Here is a 20,063-nt window from a genome sequence, read left to right as displayed (position 1 = left end):
AAAAGCAAAAAATAACTCATATCTACTAGTTCCTACTCACAACTGAAACAGGCAACATAGATACTGCAGGGGTATTACTAAATTTGTCACAGGTATAGCACCCTAGTGATTTTGTGGAGCCAGTACCACTATGCTAAACTATACATTAAATTCCATATTTAATATTAGATATTTTCATAAATACATGACCTTTCTGTTTCAACTTCCCTTCTCTCCAGTGAGGAGGCTGCAACCTTGGCTGCATCCTGCACTCCTTCCCCTGCAATGACAGTAGTAATCATCTGATTCTGTGTTGAGCTGATTCAATGCTGAACAAGCACAAAACCTGGCAGAAAATAGGTAATTTTCCAGCAATTTAGTGAATTGAATGTGTTCTATGAGGAATCCAACAAGTACTACAAAAGTGCAAGATTTTGTAACCTGGAGCCAGGCAAAGGGAGAGAAAAGTGAGATAAAATGAAAAGGACACAGATTTCTTCCCCCACTTTTAGCAACTAAACTTCTAGATCAGTTAACTCTAATGTGTGTTTTCTCTCAACATAAATTAACAGCAGAAAAGATGTCTTCTCAAGAAACAAAAGGTCTCACTTTGATCAAGTTGTTCCTCCTAAACAGGGCTGAAAAATGAAGAAAACATGGTATAGGAGCAGAACTCCTTAAATGGTTTATTTTTGTTGTTGGTTTGTGTGTTTTCTTAATTTAGTGAGGGTTTCCCTGTGAAGAATTTGCTGTTCTAAATGATTCTGATTTTCACCCCAGCCCAATCAATCACTGTGATTTAATTGCACTTATAAAATACTTACAGGCTATCAACACACTGCTGCTTATTTGTTGAGGAAATGTTTAGAGCCCCCAGCATTAACTTAGATTATCCCATTACACTTCAGTCGACCAACTGCTACCTCAAGCAGAGTTAACAGGAAAGAGGGTGCAAGAGAGAATAAACTCACCAGTCATGTTACTGCCAAAGACCACTAAAAGGACACTAAACAAACAACAGAAAGAATTTGTGTAGAAAATTAATTAGCAAAATTTAAAAAAACTTAAACCCATGACCCAGAGAGATGATTTTTATAAAACTGGCATTGTTCTCAGTAGAATTAATGAACCTATGGACAGAAGACTGTCTTGAAAAGGAGTGGCAAATTCTTTGGGGTTTTGCTTCAGCAAGAAAAATGAGTCAAAAGCCACATGTATTTATTCCTAAATAACTTCATATATCTATAAATATGGATATATATTTGTACTGCTTACAGAGCAAATATTTGCAAATTGGATGAAGCTGTCATGAAACATAGCAAGAAATTATTAATCCAGTTCTGTCTTTTTACCTATGAGTAAGTCAGAGAAAATAAGGCAAATTTCTCTTAAATCCACTGAGCTATTCCAAATATACCATGTTGGTAAAAAATATTAATTTGTTAAATTTCAAAACAAAATCACCTTTAGGCTAATTTTTTATTGAGGCGGTGACTTTTTAGATCTTTGTGAAGCAAAAGTGGTCCCGGTAAATGAGTTTTTCAAAGTGTAAATTCAGAGACCAAGGCAGATGAACCTAATTTTGTGATTTATACACTGGGCAAGTCCACACAGACCAAGAATTTGCCAAAGTTTTCAAAGGGGCTTTCCAAGTCTTTTTCCAAATTACTCCTCTCTAGCACATAGAATAATCATGACATTCTTCAAGATATAGACAATGCATAGTTTCAGCACTTTCTTGAAGTTATAAAATAGCTGTGTCCAAGTAATTTTAAATATGCAACTCAAGACACAGAACAGAGAACAAATGTGAGTTTGGTTACAAATTGTTGAGTATTGGTTACAAACCAGTTTAAAATGTTATGTGGTAGTTGGAAAGATTTATAACGTATTTACAAAAACTTTTTCCACTGAATTCAGACACTAAGTATTTTGCTGCAAAAATTATGATTTTTGCAATGTGCTAACAGCAATGCTGGACTAAAACATGGATATTCATCTAATACTCTAATGCACACATTTTGAGTGCCTGAGATTACTTCAAAATCCTTTGGCTAAACCAAGAATGGAACGTGTATGCAAACTTACTTTTGCTTCCTCTAACATGTTGTTTGGATGTAAAGTCAGAACACTTGAAGCAGTGGAGTAAAATGCCACTGTAACCCATTATTTGTGTGGCAATCCATTATTTGTAGGTGTGTTTTTACTCTGTCTGGTCAGGTGGTGCCCAGCCCACATTAGAGGAGTATGTGAAAAGCTGAGGGGTGTAAAGAGGCTGCCCCAGCAAGTGTACACTGAGGGCAGTGAGCAGGGGTGCCACTTGCTGCTTTCTTGGCCAGTTTTATGACACAATCATTATACAGGGGCTTGAACTTCTATGCATATACATAAATCAAAACAAAATCACCATGAAAATAAAAAGGAAGTGGCAGTAATAACATGGAGCCATTCATGCAAGTGAATGGTTTATCTTGCAATGGTTGTGCTCTAGTTGGACAATGTACAAAGTGACCACCTCTAGATGTTTGGTTGAAAAGGCCATTTTTTACATTGTTTGGGAAAGGAAACAGCATGACGAGGAAGTACTTCCTTGATCCAGGCATGCCTCCAAAATCCCCTAACAATGGAGTATTCTCATATTCTCATAGTGCTGAAACTTAGGAAACACTTAAGCAGATAGAGCCCCAGAGGTTTTTGCTCAAAGGATGCCACTCCCTCACTTTATGTTTTGAAAGAGCTATACAGACTCTTTTTCACAGCCATAAATCACATGTCAATTGAAATTACATGAGTACTGGGATTATTGCTTATAAAGAAGGCACAGATTTCTTAAAATCATTTCTCTTTAGGCAACAATTTTTCTGTCATTCTTTTAATTTTCTCTGAAAATCTTTCATCTTCCATAGGTGAAGTTTGAAGAGAATGTTTTAATAACAATTCTCTTACTATCTTCCCACCATTCTAGTTCTATCAGGACATACAATAAAACAATGCTATTCTTATTGTTTTTGATAACATACTTTACTAGAAGCTGATTATAAATGTATTTTGTGTTTGCTTATTTATAAATATGTAACATATATATATCTACAGGTATATAATGATGTAGATTACCAAGAACCATTTTCAGTTGCTGATACAAGTGATCCAGGCTCTAGGACAGATTTCAGAGGAGTCAGGGTTCATTACACATGTAGCAGGTATTGATTAAAACTACTATTTTCTTGGAAGGACAGATGGCTTCAGTGACAAATTCCAACTGAATTCAGAGACAGCAGGGTATCTAAAGAAATATGCTTCCTAAAGTGTACAACCTTACAGCCCAAATCAATTACAAATGAAGATTACAGGTTGCTGATTTCACTTGCAGTCAGAGATGTACGAGAAGCCAAATCTTTCAGTATGGAGCAGGTGGAAGCTGAACACAACAGAAATAAATTTTCAGCAAAATGGCTCTCTCTTACTGAAGGCTTGCAAGTTTTGCATACCCACCTATCAACAGTCTTGCAGTAATTTGTCTTCAGTGCCACAGTGTTTCAAGGAAATAGGTCAACATTTAAAATAACCCTTGTCCTTTAGAATTCACACCACAAGAAGTCAAAAATCAGATTCTCACCACACAAACAGTAATGTTTGTAATTAGTAATTATGCATATTTTTGAAGGGTTACACTGCAAAGAGTTCTTTGGCTTCTGTTCTAGTTTGGTATTGACTTGGACTTTTTTGCTATTTCACAGCTTCTATTCTACTTAATTTTTTCTTAAAAATATTTTTATAGAATTTTTAATGGCTTTGTTCTATTAAGACTACACAAAATATCCAGGACAAACAAGAAAAAGTAAAAAGAAACTGTTCAAATAAAAAAGTTACAGCTTTGACAACTGTTTCTATGTCTTCTCATGGGTATTTCCAATCCAACATCTGCTTTTCTTTAGCTGAAGGATAAATGACTTCTATATTGTATGAAAAATTTCAACTGAAAGATTGGCTTTACTCTCAAGTTTTTGGAAGTGCAATCCCAGCACGCATTTGTTTACTTCCTTGGCTCTTTGCTATCCAGCACTTGGTAATGGGGCAGATCTTCCAGAGTGGGATCTGGATAAGAAAGGCTGAGGGGGACCTTACCTGCCTGTCAGTGTCACCACTGATACCAGCACAGCTTCAAGAACATGAGCTGCCCAGGAATTCAGCACTCTGCAAGCTACAATGAGACTAGACAGCAATAATTATCACTGGTGATAATCCTAATTTCTTACACTCTTCAACAGAATAACACAAAATAAATTCGAGAAGTTCAAGTAAAACATCTTTCCTTAGATTTCCTTTCGCAACTCCTTGTATCTTTCTTATGGCTGCTCCATTTCATTACTGGCCTCTCTTAGGGGAATGTTTTTTCCTTTTCTTTTCTTTTTTTTTTTTTTTAGGAAACTATTTAGTATTTAAAATGTGTTTAAAAACACTGATTCTGCCAAGCCTGAGCATGAGTTCACCAAAGAGAAAAATGTTGGTATGCTTGTTAGTAGAAGATGAAACTGGGGCCTCAGTGTCCACAGATCAATTCCATCTCTAAAATCTGTGGGTAGCAAGAGAACTATTCTGGCATTTTTACAGACATGTTTTATTGTGATAGCAATAGATGTGTCTTGTCAAGATTAGGTTCGTTGTGAGTCTGAAATCTGTTATTCCTGCTCTTTGTGGGAGGAATTACATCTCATAAAAGTGTTAAGGTCACTGCTGGAACTCAGTACAGGAATGCATTGATAAGAGTCTAACAAGAAGACAAGGAGAAAAGGGATTATTGTACAAGGGCAAGGTTCACGTTAGATTTAATTTGACAGCAACAGAAATGTAGAGTTCCTGTCCTCCCCTGCCCCTCAGTGTTCACCACCTTCCTTTCCAAGGCCTTTCAGGTCATGGCCTCACCCTGCTTTTCTTGCTCTCTTTCTCCCCAGTTCCATTGAGGTGATCCCCTAATAGAGCTTTCCCACACGGAACTGGGCACTAATAACTGGGCACTGACACAAGGTAACTGAGCTCATCTGCTATCAACAGGACCAAAAGGAGTCTCACACTTCCCAGTCCCCTTCCTTCTCTCCTTTACTCTTACCTATGCAGACCCCTCAGCCTCTGCTCATGTGACTCCCTGGCAAATCAGTTCTGCTCTTGAAGATTGGAGTTTCACAGGAATTTGAAGCTGACTTCCTCTCTTGGGAAGAGGAAGTCTCCCTCCCGGCCTCTTTTAATCCTTTCATTTGATATCTTCAATACTCTGATTCTAAATCCTGAGAGCCTGTCACCTCCTGTGCATTATCTATTGAATTAGTCACTCTTTATTTTGAACAGAATTAATTGATTAAATAGACAGTATTTTTTTAAAAAAGTATTTTATACCATTTTAATGAAGTTAGCTCAGAAACAGGGCTGGTTACACTAAAGATTGAAAGAAAAAGTAATCAGACACATGGCTAAGCAAAGAAAGAAACTTTTTTCACTCTTTCTTTCAGCAGCAATAAGCTCTTAGTTTGACTCCTGTTTTGTAAAGCCCATCAGCCACAGAAAATGAACAGAAGGAAGTGAATGGATCTCAGGCAGCACAGTGAACCAAATTGTCTCACTAAAAGTCAAAAATCAGAGCAACTGCAAGACTGAGGGCAGATTCATGCACCTGGGAGCTGTCAGGAGAGCAAAAAAGTGGGACCTCGGCTTTTGGGACCAGCAAGCTGTTAGACCAGTTTAGTTATCTTGTCAAAACTTCCTTAAGCAAACAGCCAAACTGTTAAACAAACACACTAGTTCTCAGGTAGGGGCCAAGAGGTTGAAAAAATATGAAGAGAACAGATGCCCCTCATTAAAGGAATTGAGCCCTATTTGCTCCTGAGGTAAAATATCATTACCTGTTGACTACATAATCATGGTCCTGCAGAACACTTTTCCCTGAAACAAAGCTCAAGAAAGAGGTCCTGAATAACAGTGTTTTGAACTAAAGAGATCTGTAATACATCTCAATGATCTATCGTGTTCTTGACTATATTGCTTATCAGATTTAATGCAGCTATTGGTTAAGACACAGTACAATTTTACATTCATATATACAGAGTCCATGGGACTTTTTCAATGAGGTGGATATTAGTGTGATTTTAAAAAGCAGAGTACTTAAAAAGCAGAGAGCAGTTCTTTTCCCATTTAACCAAAAAAAACCAAAAAAAACCCCAAAAACAACAACAACAACAACAACAACAAAACCCAAACAAACAAACAAACAAAAAAACCAAACAAAACGAAAAACACAACCAAGCACTTAGTTTGAGTATTATGCTATGATTCTCTCCTTAACCTATCAACTAAGGAAAGCAGCTGCCTCTTGTTATGACAACTGCTTAGGAAAAAAACATTAGATCCCTGCTTCACTGGCAAACTTAGTTTCACTAAGTTGAAATGTAGTCAGTCCAGCCATGTTGATGCCAGACTAAATATGCTCAGATTGTACAGTTTGAATGTATGGAGCTATATGGCTCTCCTAATATTCTGCAATAAAGGGGAGAGCATGGCATCTGCATGAATATTCAGTGTAGTGTATTCATCACTCCAATAGTTTAATCATACTTCAGCCCAGAAAATAAACAGTCAACAGAGCCATGAATCCTTCAATCTACTCACTCCTGCTCTTTTCCTACAAGCAAATGTGGAGGAAGTATTAAGAAACTTTGCCCCCTCATTAAGCACTTCGTGGTGACCTGTAGTAAAAACTGTAACAGATGAAGGATACGAGATCCTTTGTCTGTGATATTTGACTCTGCTACCCAGGTGTTTGAAAGAGATGTCATTAATTCATTCACCAGTTTCAGTAACAATTAAATAATGAGAACAAAGGTTTTTGTATCTCTTCAGAATCCATTTTAAAATCCTCTGTTCTTAGTAGCATACACTTTGCTTATACTTTCAGTTGCCATCCAAACTGGGGCCTATTGTGCCCTCCACAAGCCATGTCCTGAGAGGAAATTGAAGGTGCATCTTCCTGAACTGCAACATGGGATTGAGCTGCTGAGGTGACACTGACTGAGCCCACTTGTGCCGTTGGGTGATATTAGCCGAGGTAATATCAATGCAGCCAGGGAAGCAGCTGTGATTACCTGTCCCTTTATCCATCCCGGCTGTCCTGACCATTGGGCTATAGAATTAGTCTCCCTCCGACCTGGTGAATATTTATTTATGCAAAGTTCAACATTTTCAAAAGGACTCCCAAGACAAAAGCACCCCATCAAATACAACAGCATGGTGATTAAGCACCTCCCGAGAGACAGTGGCTCTCAGACTGCAAGGAAACCCGAGCTTTTGCCCCCATGTCCCTTGACAAGGGACATTGTTTTTGTAAAAGGGCTCCTCCTCCTGCTCTTCAATGTTTTGTGTAGGATTAAAATAGCACCTATAGGAGTAAGCACTGTCCTCTGAAAAAGTGCTTTGTTTATGACTTCTGCCGGGGTTAGGCAGATCTACTTATCAATGGGCACCATCCAGTTCTGTGTGTTAGCAGCAAGAGGTGTCTGGCTGTCAGATCTACTCAGAACCCACAAAGGCTTCTTTAGGTTTATGGTTGCATTCGTGTCCATATCATTTGTAGAAATGTGTTGTAGTCTGGCTGTCAGGAAGAGGAGTCTAGAACACTACAAACTCTGTACCACCTAAAAACGGAGCTGTAGAGGATATTCACACACCAGACAGAAACAGCTCCATCGTGTTTTCCTCCTCAGTATTTCACAAACTCCACCAGCAAACGGACAGCTCATCCTAATGAGCTCCTCAGCCACTGAGGTACACTTAATCCTGAATCAGCGAAACCTGATAATAATGCTCAGCTGCTTGAAATGGAATTATTTTCTGATGACTGGACTTAATCCAACCAAAGGTCAGTACAAATAAAAAATTGCTGTCAGTTCAGGACTTAATGATATATTCTTACCACTGTAGACCTATAATTTCTCTAGATACCTAAGAGGTCATGTCAATCCTAATGTCTCCCAATTTTATGAATGCAACCATAAGCCCCTTTTAAATCAGATTACAAATGATTATTATAACTCTAAATCAAGGGAAAGGCTCACCATTTTCTCTAATTGGAAAGACTAATTTAATTATAATTATTTTCTTTCCAGATGCTTTGTATTTGTTCCATTACATTACAATAGATAGCCTGAGTTTATGGAAAAGAAACAGTTAATTGTTTATGACTTGGAAAGGATGAAAGATTATTTCATATCTGCTGGTGTAACCACACTTCAGCCACACTCTTATTGTTTCTGAAGTGCAGGTATCTTCATATACAGTACACAGTAGCTTCATTGCTAATTTAAAGTAGCTGAAAAGATGGCGTAAACAGAAAACTTATGCTATTCTGACTTTTTTGAAAGATCTGCTTCAATCTAAAATAGGGAATTGATAAAACCATCAGACATAAAAGCTAATAATTCAAGATTTACAAGTCAGTGGACACAAAGTGGAAAATGGTAATGTATTCAATATCCCAGCCTGATTTTGCACTGAATTAACATAAATTGACATAGCCTCCAAAGCCAACCTTGTCAACAATCTCACTTTGCCTTATTAACATCATTGTGGTATCTATATTATTTTCGGTTTTCAAATTTTAAATAGGCCAAATCTATATTCTGTGTAGCTTTGCTGAATTTAATGTTTAATTATTTATTAGATATCAAATGTATAACATCTGTGTAAGAAGGCTGACATATGTTAGGACCTTTGACTTTGATATATAAAAAACTGTCTGCTGAGTTAGGAATCTCTCTATAAATTAATTAGATAAACATGAATACAGCATTTGTATTCTTCTAAGCCTTTGCTTCCCTAGAGATGAGGATGGTGCTTATACAAAGCACACAAGAGTGAATGTTCGAGTGGATCCCTTTTGTCTTTGCAGTAACAAGGTTCTGCTTTATGCTTTCTTAACTTTTTAGTGGATGGCTTTCACAGTTTAAGGATTTCACAGTCTAAAGGTTAATACTTTTCTCTTCTCTGAAACTGTTTCTGAGACTCTGCCAATATTACAGAAAACTACACCAGTACAACTTCCTAGATTTTTTTTCACTAGTGTAAATTTTGTAGGCAAGGCCTCAAGTTAGAACATACTTCTGGAAACATATGTTTGTCTTCTTAATACATCTTGTGCAAGCACACAGATACACGCCCACAAACCCAGCTGATTATACTTTGGGTCATAATCTCTTATTCTGATAGGAAACTTCAATTTTATTTATCTCCATAGCTGTACTTTTGAGCTGGCACCCATCTAAAACCTGCTTCTCCAGCTGTTTCGTTATTCTGCTATAAAATAAGAAATAATTTTGCCTGACATTCCTTAGGAAGCAAAGACTACTGCTTATACAAAGGTATTTCCGTTTTCTCAGCTAGATAAAAAATGTAGTATTTTTTTATAAAATAAGGCAAGGGTAACAGTTGATGTTCTGATGAAAGTGCAGAGCCTTCTCTCCATAGCAGTGTGTTTCTTCTAGAGGTCACTCAGTGGAGAACCAGGGGGTTTTATGATTTCTATTACAACTTTGCAATAGAACAGGAGTAGTTTATAGGCAACTAAGCAAGGTTGTGCCCATTCTCACCACTGAAAAGTTATAATCTTCTTCCAAATAAGGCTGCCTATAGCAGTTATATCCAAGGAAACTGTGCCAAGAGCATCAAACAGCGTTCTTTGCCTGAGTAGGGCCCATAGTGACATGCATGCAAAAGAACTCTTGCTTTTTCAAAAAGCAATCCTGAATAAAAACTCTTCTCATTCAAGATAGAGGCCTTAAGGAACATCCTGCATGTTAACAAACATCTTCAGATAATGCCGAGTTTGATGCTCATTTCCTAGTTATTCACAGACTCTCTTAAATGGAGCTCTTTCACTTCTGTGGCTTAGCCTAAGGAAATCCTGCAAGAACAATGTGTGACTGAAACACACACAGGTTTCCCAAATGGTAGCAAGACCCATTGATGCTGCTTCAGATAGCACCAAGACAGCAAGTTATAATACAAGCTAAACAAGAAAGAGTCTTGTTTTGTACAGGATTGATTTGGGTTCAAGCTTTTTTCCTTTCAATTTGCAGTATATTATGTAAAGTGTCCTTCAGTGAAGAAGTTATTTAGCTGCCAAACTACATTATTTTTCCTCAAGTATTTCAGTGGACAGAGTTTCAAAACCACCAATTGCTTACTCCCCAAATAAGCATTCCCACTTACTCTTCTTAGTAAAGTAGCCTGGAATACACTTGCAGATGCCTTAAATACTCAATCTCTAAAATCAGATACTATGGTAATGCAACAGTTGTGTTAATTAAGGTTGATTTATGCTGTAGAAGATGCCTGGTTTGGTGCTCCTGGAATTCGTACAACCTCTAAACATTTACAGAAAATCTGCAACACTGAAGATGTTACAACTTTCCTGGGACTACCTCTATAAGCAAAGGAAAATCCTTAGGACCCATGGATTTTCCAGCTTATCATCAAGAGGGTAGAAGTGATTCCAGTAAATGGACATATTTTCATTGTACAGACCATTTCATGGTCTAAATAAATCTAAAATCTAAATCTACCTCCTCCTTCATCTTTATTTCTGTGGCATTATCCAGTCTCTTCTCCAGTCACAGTCTCATTAGGGCTGGTGCTGGTACCTGCTCTAGGCAGAGCATCCCTACTGGTATTTCATGCTGTTGTGTTTCCTGTTTTATTATTGTTCTTATTGCAGAGTTTCCTCAACAAAGAGGGCACACAACCCTTTTGTATTCACAGCAGGCATTACACAGCACACAGCACTACCTGATTATCTATCTTCCCCAGAAGATTATATTGATCAGCCAAGCAACTCCTAAAAGTCTAGATTCCTTTTTCCATCTTATTTGTGAATACACATTATTTCTCTGTTGAGAAGCTTGAGTCACATGGTTCTAGGAAAGTTATCAAAGTGATTCTGACTAACTTTTGCTTCAAATACTTGGGGCTTCTCAGCAGTGATTACAGTGGCCCCTGTGTGGTTAACTGATGTGCTGAGCAAGAGTGATGTATTGCAAAGTGAAGTATTGGGCAGGAAAGCTAAAACAAAGAGTTACTCAGAAAATAGCTGGAATACACCATGTTTGTTCTTTGTCTTTTTATGAATAAAAATTCTTTGGAGCTTATTTATTCAAACATTAAAATGCATCCAACTTTAAATTCAACTTCAAAATCCACATCTCTAGTTACAAGCCAGTTCTACTTACAAAAAGCAATGCTCATTTACCCATCAGGCACTTCTAAGCACATCTTTGGATGTTGTTGCTGTTGTATAGTTGAGCTATTTGTCTTAAGTAAAAAAGTGGCATCTGTATGCAATTTCCACTTGGCACCAGTATCTCCTTTTGATGACAGTCTGTACTGTTTCCCTTTCTTCTTCCAGTCACTCCAGCTGCAGGACCCAGATGTCAAACTCAGGAATGTATTTTTTTCCCAGCAGTGCTATCTGATTCTGTTGTTGGCACCTCTGCTCATGGCTGCTCTGAAGCTGCCTGTGTGCAACTCCCTAAGTTTAAAATGCAGACAGTGCTTTTTTATTTATATGCTAAAACCTTTTCAGTTGCCTTAATTATGGGAACTGAGTATTATATATTCATCACATACACAAACATACAGATTCCATTATTTATGATATTGGTTTCATGACAACTGTTACGCTTCTGTAACCAGAAACTGGGAGGCAAGAAGAAAGCTTCAAAAAGTGCTAATGAGACATCAAAAGTAGTTGCTTACTTTCAATAACTGATCCACACAAAGAAAGGTAAATATAAAGCTATCAAACAGTGATTGATGAGAATAAAAAGTAAGGTAGAAAGGAAAAGGTGAAAACAGAAATGCATTAAAGAGGAATGAACAGCAAAGAGATGAGGGGAGAATAAAATATGTTAGAACTGTCTAAAAACATTCTGCTACATGTCTCCAAAAAGTGAAGTCCTTTAGAAGAGAACCAAGGCAAAAACTTATTCCAATTAATACCTTTCTGTAATTCTCTCTTTTTTCTTTCTCCTAGTTTCATGTTTTTCTCTTGGGGATGTTTTGCTGCAGTATTTGATTCTCCATCACAAAGACAAGGTATTTGTCTCCCAGGGGCTTTGCTGTAGCTCACTGCCATCCAGTGACTGGTCAGGAACTGAATGTGTCAGGCAGCTCACATCCTCCTGCAGGCACCTGACAGCACCTGTGTGCTCACTCTGCTGCTCTCTACCTGACAAAGGAATTTTCCTCTCTACAGAGCCCTCAAAGAACTGCATTTCTCTCCCCCTGCATGAATTGTCTTGTGTAATGTAATAAACATAAATTTGAGACAGCTTCCATCTTACACAAATAGTAACAATTCCTCTACATTGATGCACATATAGTCACAAAATCAGTTTATGAAGATGAAAGAATGGTATTTTAACAAGCTCCTAGTCAAGAAACAAAGCATTGTTAGGTTGAAAGAGCTAACTTCAAGGATCAGAGAAGGGATGTGAAGGGCTGAATTATTAGGATAAAGGAGTAGTAAGTGGTGAGTAACCCCAGTCAGGTAGATAGACAGACTGAAAAGTTCAGAGATAGGAAAATATTAATAAATTTTAGAAATATATATAATGAAGTAAATATTAATGCAGAAATCAATTATCTTGACAGCCCATCTGATTTCCATCTCAATATATCTGTTGGACATTGAACTCTGAAGTGATAAACTGCATGCAATTCACATTTTACAAATTAAAGAACCAATGGCCAGAAGTTTAAGGATTCAAATACCAAGAAAGAATTAGCTTGAAATCTGGGAATATAAAATGTTTACTGGATATCATCCATTTAATCAATTAATAAATTAAATTAAATTTGCCATTCTGTCTGGCAAGGTGCCAACACCACAACTCCTTTTCATTACTTATGTATGTTTATGTGCACCACAGGTATGGAAGGGGTTCTATATGAGGAACAGAAACATACACAGGACTCTCAGCTGTAGATAGACCAATCAACTATTGAATTACACAGAAGATAAATAGATAAGAGAGTGTAAAACCAGGCTGACATAAAAATGAGGGGGTATCTGGTTCAAGCAGCTATTGCTTATTAGCACATAGCTAATCTGTAGAACTAAAATATGCTAAAAGTTCATAGGGACAAACAAAGTGGTGTGATAAAATTAGTGGAAGAAAATCCAGCCTGGACAATTAAATGCAAAGAGGCCATATCTGGCTTTAGAAGTTCCTGCTCTGAAAACTACTGGAGGCTGGCAGAGCATTTTGGGGAAATAGCACTCTATACTTGCTGTCTTCTCATATCCTGTCCTGTGCTCTGATGCTGGGCAGTGCCAAGACAAGACCAACCTGTAGTCTGACCAAGAGAAGCTGTTCTTACATTCAGTTTCTGGGATTTGAGAAGTCCTACTGAAACCAGTTGGAAGTCTAAATTCTCATACAATGTAGGTGTGAATACCCAGCTTTTTGTAGGAACAATTAAGAGAAAATGCAACTAAATAAAAGAGAGAGACTTCCTGCTTTTTTTTTTTAACAGCTTTAAAAAAGTTAGTAGTGGAAGGACTAGGCTTGTTAGTTCTGTGAGAGAGGATGAAGCAGTTTCATGAGAAAGCACAGAAAGCAGGAAGACAATTCTGCTACATTTGGCACTAGACAGAAAGCTAATGAGGCTGAGGCTGATGGCAGAATCACATTCCTGGAATGAGACTGTGGCATGATTGTTGCCCTCCTACATGGGATAATAGGAGTCAGGGCTTTTAGTTGGATTCACTTGGACTGCCCAGATTCAGTAACCATGTCCCACTTTCAGCACCAATAATTTCAGCACTCTTACAGAAATGTCCACCTATGCACCCTCAGTCACCATTTCTGCCATTTCTGAAATGGTATCCTCAGTTATTTAGGAACATGCAAAAGCCTCAATTACAGCTGAGTTAACTCAAGAGTTATCACAGCTGAGACTAAAACATAGCTGCAGACTGCAGCAGCAGTGTCCATAACACCATAGGGATCATGACAGGGAGGCTTCAACAAGAAGGGGAACCCAGTATGAAAAAAATAGTGTGAAAAGGTAAATTCTGATATTTTGGTCCTGAAGGTGAAAACAAAGAAAGATATTGAGAGTACATAGCATAGAATACACTGACAGAACACATTTTACCCCAAGAGAAAAAGGACTTCAGTCACAAGTACATTATCCTTACTTCAAAAATATTTTATTTGAGCAGCATGACAATTTGTAATTACTCTTATAGTTCTTCCTACAAATAAACTTACAGAGATGAGGTGCTCCTTGGAGTTTGTGATCAAAGTGTCAGAAACAGAGAGCTATGCTTGTAAGTGTGAAAATTGAAAAATGTTGTCATACAGATGCAAAAGGAAAGCATGTATTTTATTACCTATTTTGCCTTTAAGATACAAAACTGTGACACCTAATCACAGGTAAGATTAGTGAAAGAAGACAATGTATTTAGAATTTCTAAGGAAATTGTCACATTCTTCTGTTCACTATAATTTTTTAATACAGCAAAATTTTATACAAGAGGGAGACATGCCTTCTCTAAGAGCTGGAGCAAATTCAGGAAGAGATCAGCTTTGTTCAACCCCAGTTTATTGCAATTACATTGTTTGCATTGTGCTTTATCTTTCAAATGACCATCAGGCAGAGCTGAAGATTTGAGAAACTTTCAGGACAGACCTTGTCTGTCTAAATACCAGAGCCAAGAGATGTGTACAACTGATGACCTAAACAGTGACTGAAGATAACAGAACCTTCCCTTGCTAGCATTTGTGGGTTTTTCCAGTATATAATGAAAAATTTGACTCCGAGAGACTTTGTGTTCATCATGTCCAGGTGCACAGCTCAAAGTCATATTTACATTCTTAGAATTAACATTTTCAAGGGAAGGAATGATTCCCCAAGTTAAATAGCTTCTGTGACATGAAAGAATCCTTCAACCTCTTGAAGGATTGATCCTACATTTGGAATTGATTTCAGGCACATAAGATCTGTTAGAAATAAAATCAAGATGGGTTGCTTCATGTACATCATGGCTTGCACTTCAGAGGAGACTATGACATATTGACTGTGAGTCTTGAAGGGTTAATAAGTGCAAAACAGACTGTAGTGTGTGTAAAACATTCTACTTGCCATCTACCAAGATATAAGGATAGAAAATAAGTTAACGTGAGTATTGGTCACTACCAGAGGCCCTCAAGGTAAGAGAAAGATTGGATTGCACAATCCTGTACCAAGAGTGACACTGGGCTGCAACAAAGTGATGACAATTCCTATGGAATGAATTACAATGTGCAAATAAATAAAGACTAAGAGAGAAAAGTGAGTCAACCCTTTGAGACAGGGTATTATTACGGTCATAATCATCCTGAGCTTGAATTGGATAATAAAAACATTCAATGAAATCAAAGTCTGAGATGGCTCCCTAGCCTCCTTTCTCTTTTGATAATAGAAAATAAGTACTGTAAAACACCTTTTCTCTGATATACAAGAGAAGACAACCTGTGGCTTCTAGACAATGTAAGCAGCTATTTTATTTGCAAGGCAACAGCTGTGGACTACGCAGATTCAAGTAAATATAGTGAAAAAAGTGGACTATATTTTAAGAATCTTATATGACACAGTAGAAGAAGCCACAAGATTTCAGGATCAGACTATAAATATATTCTTTCAAAATTCTATAAAGGCTGTTGTGGTTTTGTTTTTTTCTTAGATTAGGAACTGTCACGTGATTGTCCCAGTAAGAGGAGTTTGGCATGGGAAACTCTTAGAGGGTACAGCAAAATGGAGAAGTATTTTAGTACAAAGTTTAAGAAAAATGGAAACAACCCAAAGTGCCTAAAAGGGAAACATCACTATCATGTAGACAGAATAGGGACCAAAAAAACCCCACTATTGCAAATTTTTCTTTGCATTTTTTATTACGCTCTTGGAAAACATTACCCAAGCACTTTTTCTGCTGACAGTCAACCATTATATAATTAGACATAGTCAAGTAAATTTGATATGAGAAAATACAATGAGATTTTCTTCCCCTTTCAGCAACTTCTTCCAGCAATTGAATACCCACACTGAGGAAGGAATACTGCAGATTGCTAATGTGCAATTTTCAGGTCTGAGTGTCTTCAGCCACTAATTTGAAAGTCTGAAGAGACTTACAATTCTCTAATTCCAAAACTGGATTTGAAATGCCATATAATTCATAACAGGATATTTTACTTCTTTTGCAGTAGATAGTAAAAGGAACAATTTTAAACTAAAGCAGAACTAAAAAGCTAACACTGTTTCATAAGCTTTCAAAGTCACTAGTATACCAGCATTCTACAGAATATGAATATTCCATTTCTATTATAAAATTATTACATGAGTAATCTTCAGCTTGTCAGTATCCAGCAAACAAAGGAATATTCTCTATCAGCAGTATTCAGAATTGATGTTTTCTCAAAACATCTTTGTGACAATGTCCTTTTGCCAATGTTACAGAAACAACTCTTGCTGTTTCACAGCATCTTTAGGAGCCATGGTGTAGGGGTCAGTTGCATATGGCAAAATACACAAGTGATAGAGAATGAAGAAAAATAAGCACTTAGCTGAGTGAAATTTAAGGGTACCTGATGCAATTTATAGTTACAGGTAAATTGGCTGTTCAAATGCCATGAGCTAACATTATGGAACTAACAAACTGACTTATGTTCACTGATACTTGTCTGTATTCTGTTCTCTAGCTGAAACTAACTCAGGTTTTCTAGACCTTTTTTGGCAATGAAAACAATGTCTGCAGGGCAGATGTCTGGTGGAAACAGAGACAAAAGCAGTGTGATAGAAGTAATCACACCAGATGTCCAGAGCAAGCAATCATCCAAAATAAAATTAATTGATTGGAGATTCAGATCTTAAGGCACCATTTACCTTTAACCACTTACACCCTACAAACACTGCCAGAGGTGAGACAAGTATGAATTTTAAAAGCAGACCCTATTATGTAAGTCAGTAGCTTTCCTCTCCTAAAAAGTATCTTACAGCAGTTGAAAGGTTGCTGCTATTCAGTGGCAGATGATGAAAAAAACATCTCTGCAGAGAAATTTTCAGATTTTTCTTCAAATTGTCAGGAATTTTATACATAAGTAATTTTATGCTTAATCCCCAGTATTGTATAAGACAGTGTAGGTACTTCAAACCATTTTTAAACTGATCTTGTTAAGGAACTGGTAGTTCACACATCACCTGATCCAGAAGAATCCAGTGTGTTCAGAAGAAATTGTGTTATAAACATGCACACAAATATCTTAGCTTTCTATCCTTGAATATCTACTGTAAATGAAGTGCACACAATATGCAATGTTATGAGTCAATTAAACATTCCTTTTATTTTCACAAACACTTCTCACATAAATACTTAATGAATTAACACTAAACATTTTTACTCTCCTCACCTTCTGCTGATATTAGAAGCACTTTCAAATTTTCTACTTTCATATTTACATATGAAAACCCCTTTTTCAGGTACAGGTATGGTTACAACACACAAATTTCTGGGTTTGCATATGCAAGTATGATGAGAGCAAACACTAGCATTTACAACAAGTGCCACTCTGAAAATTAGCTTAAGTATTTGGATTTTTGCTATGATATACACTGGCAAATCAGACCAAGGCTTGTCATTCTATCAATTTCATCATTAAAGTATATAGTATTAGTAATGTGAGCTATAATTTCTTAGAAGCAGATTTTCAGTGGAATTTTTGCAGTAACTAGTGACCAATGCTAATCACAACTTTTGTCTCTGCTTCACAGTAGAAATTTATTTCATTTTGGTAGCACACTTCACAGGAAAAAAAAAAAAAGCTTTGCCTGCATCTACATTTATCATTACTAAAAATGAAATGTATACATTAACAAAGATATTTAATGATCAACACTTTCTAAGAATCATATTGATACAGAAAGCACTTCAGCAGGACTCAAACCATGTCTTCTTTTGAAATTTTTGAAGTTATCTTCCTTTGAAAGTGTTTCAGACACATTTGTTCTGGAAAAAGTATTGATAATACCAAACAACAAACTTTTTACCAAGTTCACATAACTGAGTCTTTAGATCATGTACCTTCTGTATGATATGAGTCACTGAACTTTTGGATAATGTAAATGCAATCTGAGCATGTTTAATTTCATTTTGGTTTGTTAGAACTACAAAAGAAGAGGAAGAAACAGCAATTTGCAAGGAGATGGAAAACAAGGCAATATAAATAGAGAAAATAGTTACACTTAATGAGATTTGTTTTCATTGGAACTGCTGCTGGGTTTCACTTTCAAACTACAGAGTTATCTACTTTCATTTGATTAGAAACAATGCTATGCAATCTGAGCTGCTTTGATTCTCTCACCAAATAAAACAAGTGCCTTCACACTTAAAGAGAGAAAACATTCAATTTAAGGAAGTTAAAGAACAAAGAAAGAACCTAGTTACTTTAAATACAAACACGAAGACAATTACATCACAGATAGTAAATCACAGTCTGGCAAGGATGCTGGTGGAGAAATTCTGTTTTAACACAACCCACAAGAATTTACTAAAATTCACAGGATTACTTTGGAAGAACACAGTTGTGGGGGTTTTTAATAATAAAACTCCCCATTTCAATACACTTTTTTCCTTTTTAGTAGTTATTTTTGATATTTCCCTTTATTGTAGTTTTCCATCATCATCCTTCAGTCTTCCAGTGACTAATGACTTTTCCATCTCTCCCTGTGCTGCAGCAGTCCTTGCCACCTTTTTTCCTTCAAACTGTTTAATATAATTAAGTAGTTTAAATTATCAAAGCAATTATTCACAAAGGCAATGCAGGTTGACATTTCCTGCTTCTACACCATCTCTCTTTTTGTCCTGCATTCTCAAAAGCTAATTCTTTTCTCCAGCTGAAAACTCATATAAATAAGATTTTGCTTTTCCTAGAAGCCTTGCCTTGCTTGTCCTTCTGAGTTCTCAGATCAGCACAGGCACCAGCACTACTGTTATGGATGTGCTTGCACCACCCAAATCCTAAATGTTATTACATGCTTAAATGTACATTCCTTCACCACCTAATTATTACCTGTGTCTTAGGCAAACCTTCCCCTCCCACTCAAAAGCCATACATATTGCACATTCTGAAAGAATAACTACAGTTATGTGATTTCAATATCTTAGTAAGCAAGGACATAGCCTAAAGCACCCCTAGAGTGAGCCATGGGCAGCAAGAATGCCCAGCTGTGCAGACAGCATGGCCCACCAGACTCCATGATTCACCACAACTGCTCTTTCAGCCTGAATGAGGGACTCAATCCTCTGTCTGAAAAGATTGCCAGAGTACACCATTATTTAGAAAAAAAATAAAATTTAAGAACTTACTAAGGACTACAGAACAGGGTCCAAAATACCAAGTATTACTTACAATTGAAGATTTCCATATGAAGGCTACAAATTGTGAATTAAAACTGTACCAAGTTATGACAGGCTCAGCCTTGGAGGATAAATGCTCAGCTACAGGCTATGGAAGCAGAGTCTTTGGGAGCAGTCTCTAGAAACCACTGTGGCCTCAAATTTGGACCATATCTAATGGAATCTGATGACAATTCCATACAAGCTGGGTCCAAGGATCTGTATCTCAAGCGTTCCACCTATCACTGGGATTGCATGGTGTGTGGCACTGTTACTGACTCTGCACTTCTAGTGTATCTGACTTCCCTCCCAAAAATCAGGGGAATCACTTCGTGGAGGAGAATGGAGGATAGCTAGGGGGTAAAAAAGCTGTCTTCACAAATATGTTTCTAGTAGCAATGACGTGCAATTATGACAGTATGTGCATAAAAATTATTTAAGCTGTCTAGGGATAATTAATAGTTTTAGTAGACAAAACAAAATATTCAGTTGTTGCTTTAGTTCAGGCTTAAATAAGACCTTATACCCTACAAAGTCCAGCTGTTATTTCACTTAAGTCATTTGTCTACTACATGACATTACTTCTTCATACAAGCCTTGACTTATTTTA

The 20,063-nt window shown here is 37.0% G+C and overlaps 1 protein-coding gene across 1 annotated transcript in view; it reads right to left on the bottom strand.

Annotated features, from left to right (window-relative positions):
• The window catches only part of THSD7B (thrombospondin type 1 domain containing 7B), a 490,174-nt gene that overhangs the window by 449,869 nt on the left and 20,242 nt on the right, over positions 1 to 20,063 (bottom strand). The window lies entirely within an intron of this gene.

This window comes from Passer domesticus, chromosome 10 (genome assembly GCF_036417665.1).
Source record: "Passer domesticus isolate bPasDom1 chromosome 10, bPasDom1.hap1, whole genome shotgun sequence".
NCBI lineage: Eukaryota > Metazoa > Chordata > Aves > Passeriformes > Passeridae > Passer > Passer domesticus.
Note: the sequence above shows the minus strand (reverse complement) of the source record. Positions and strands in the feature narration are given on the sequence as shown.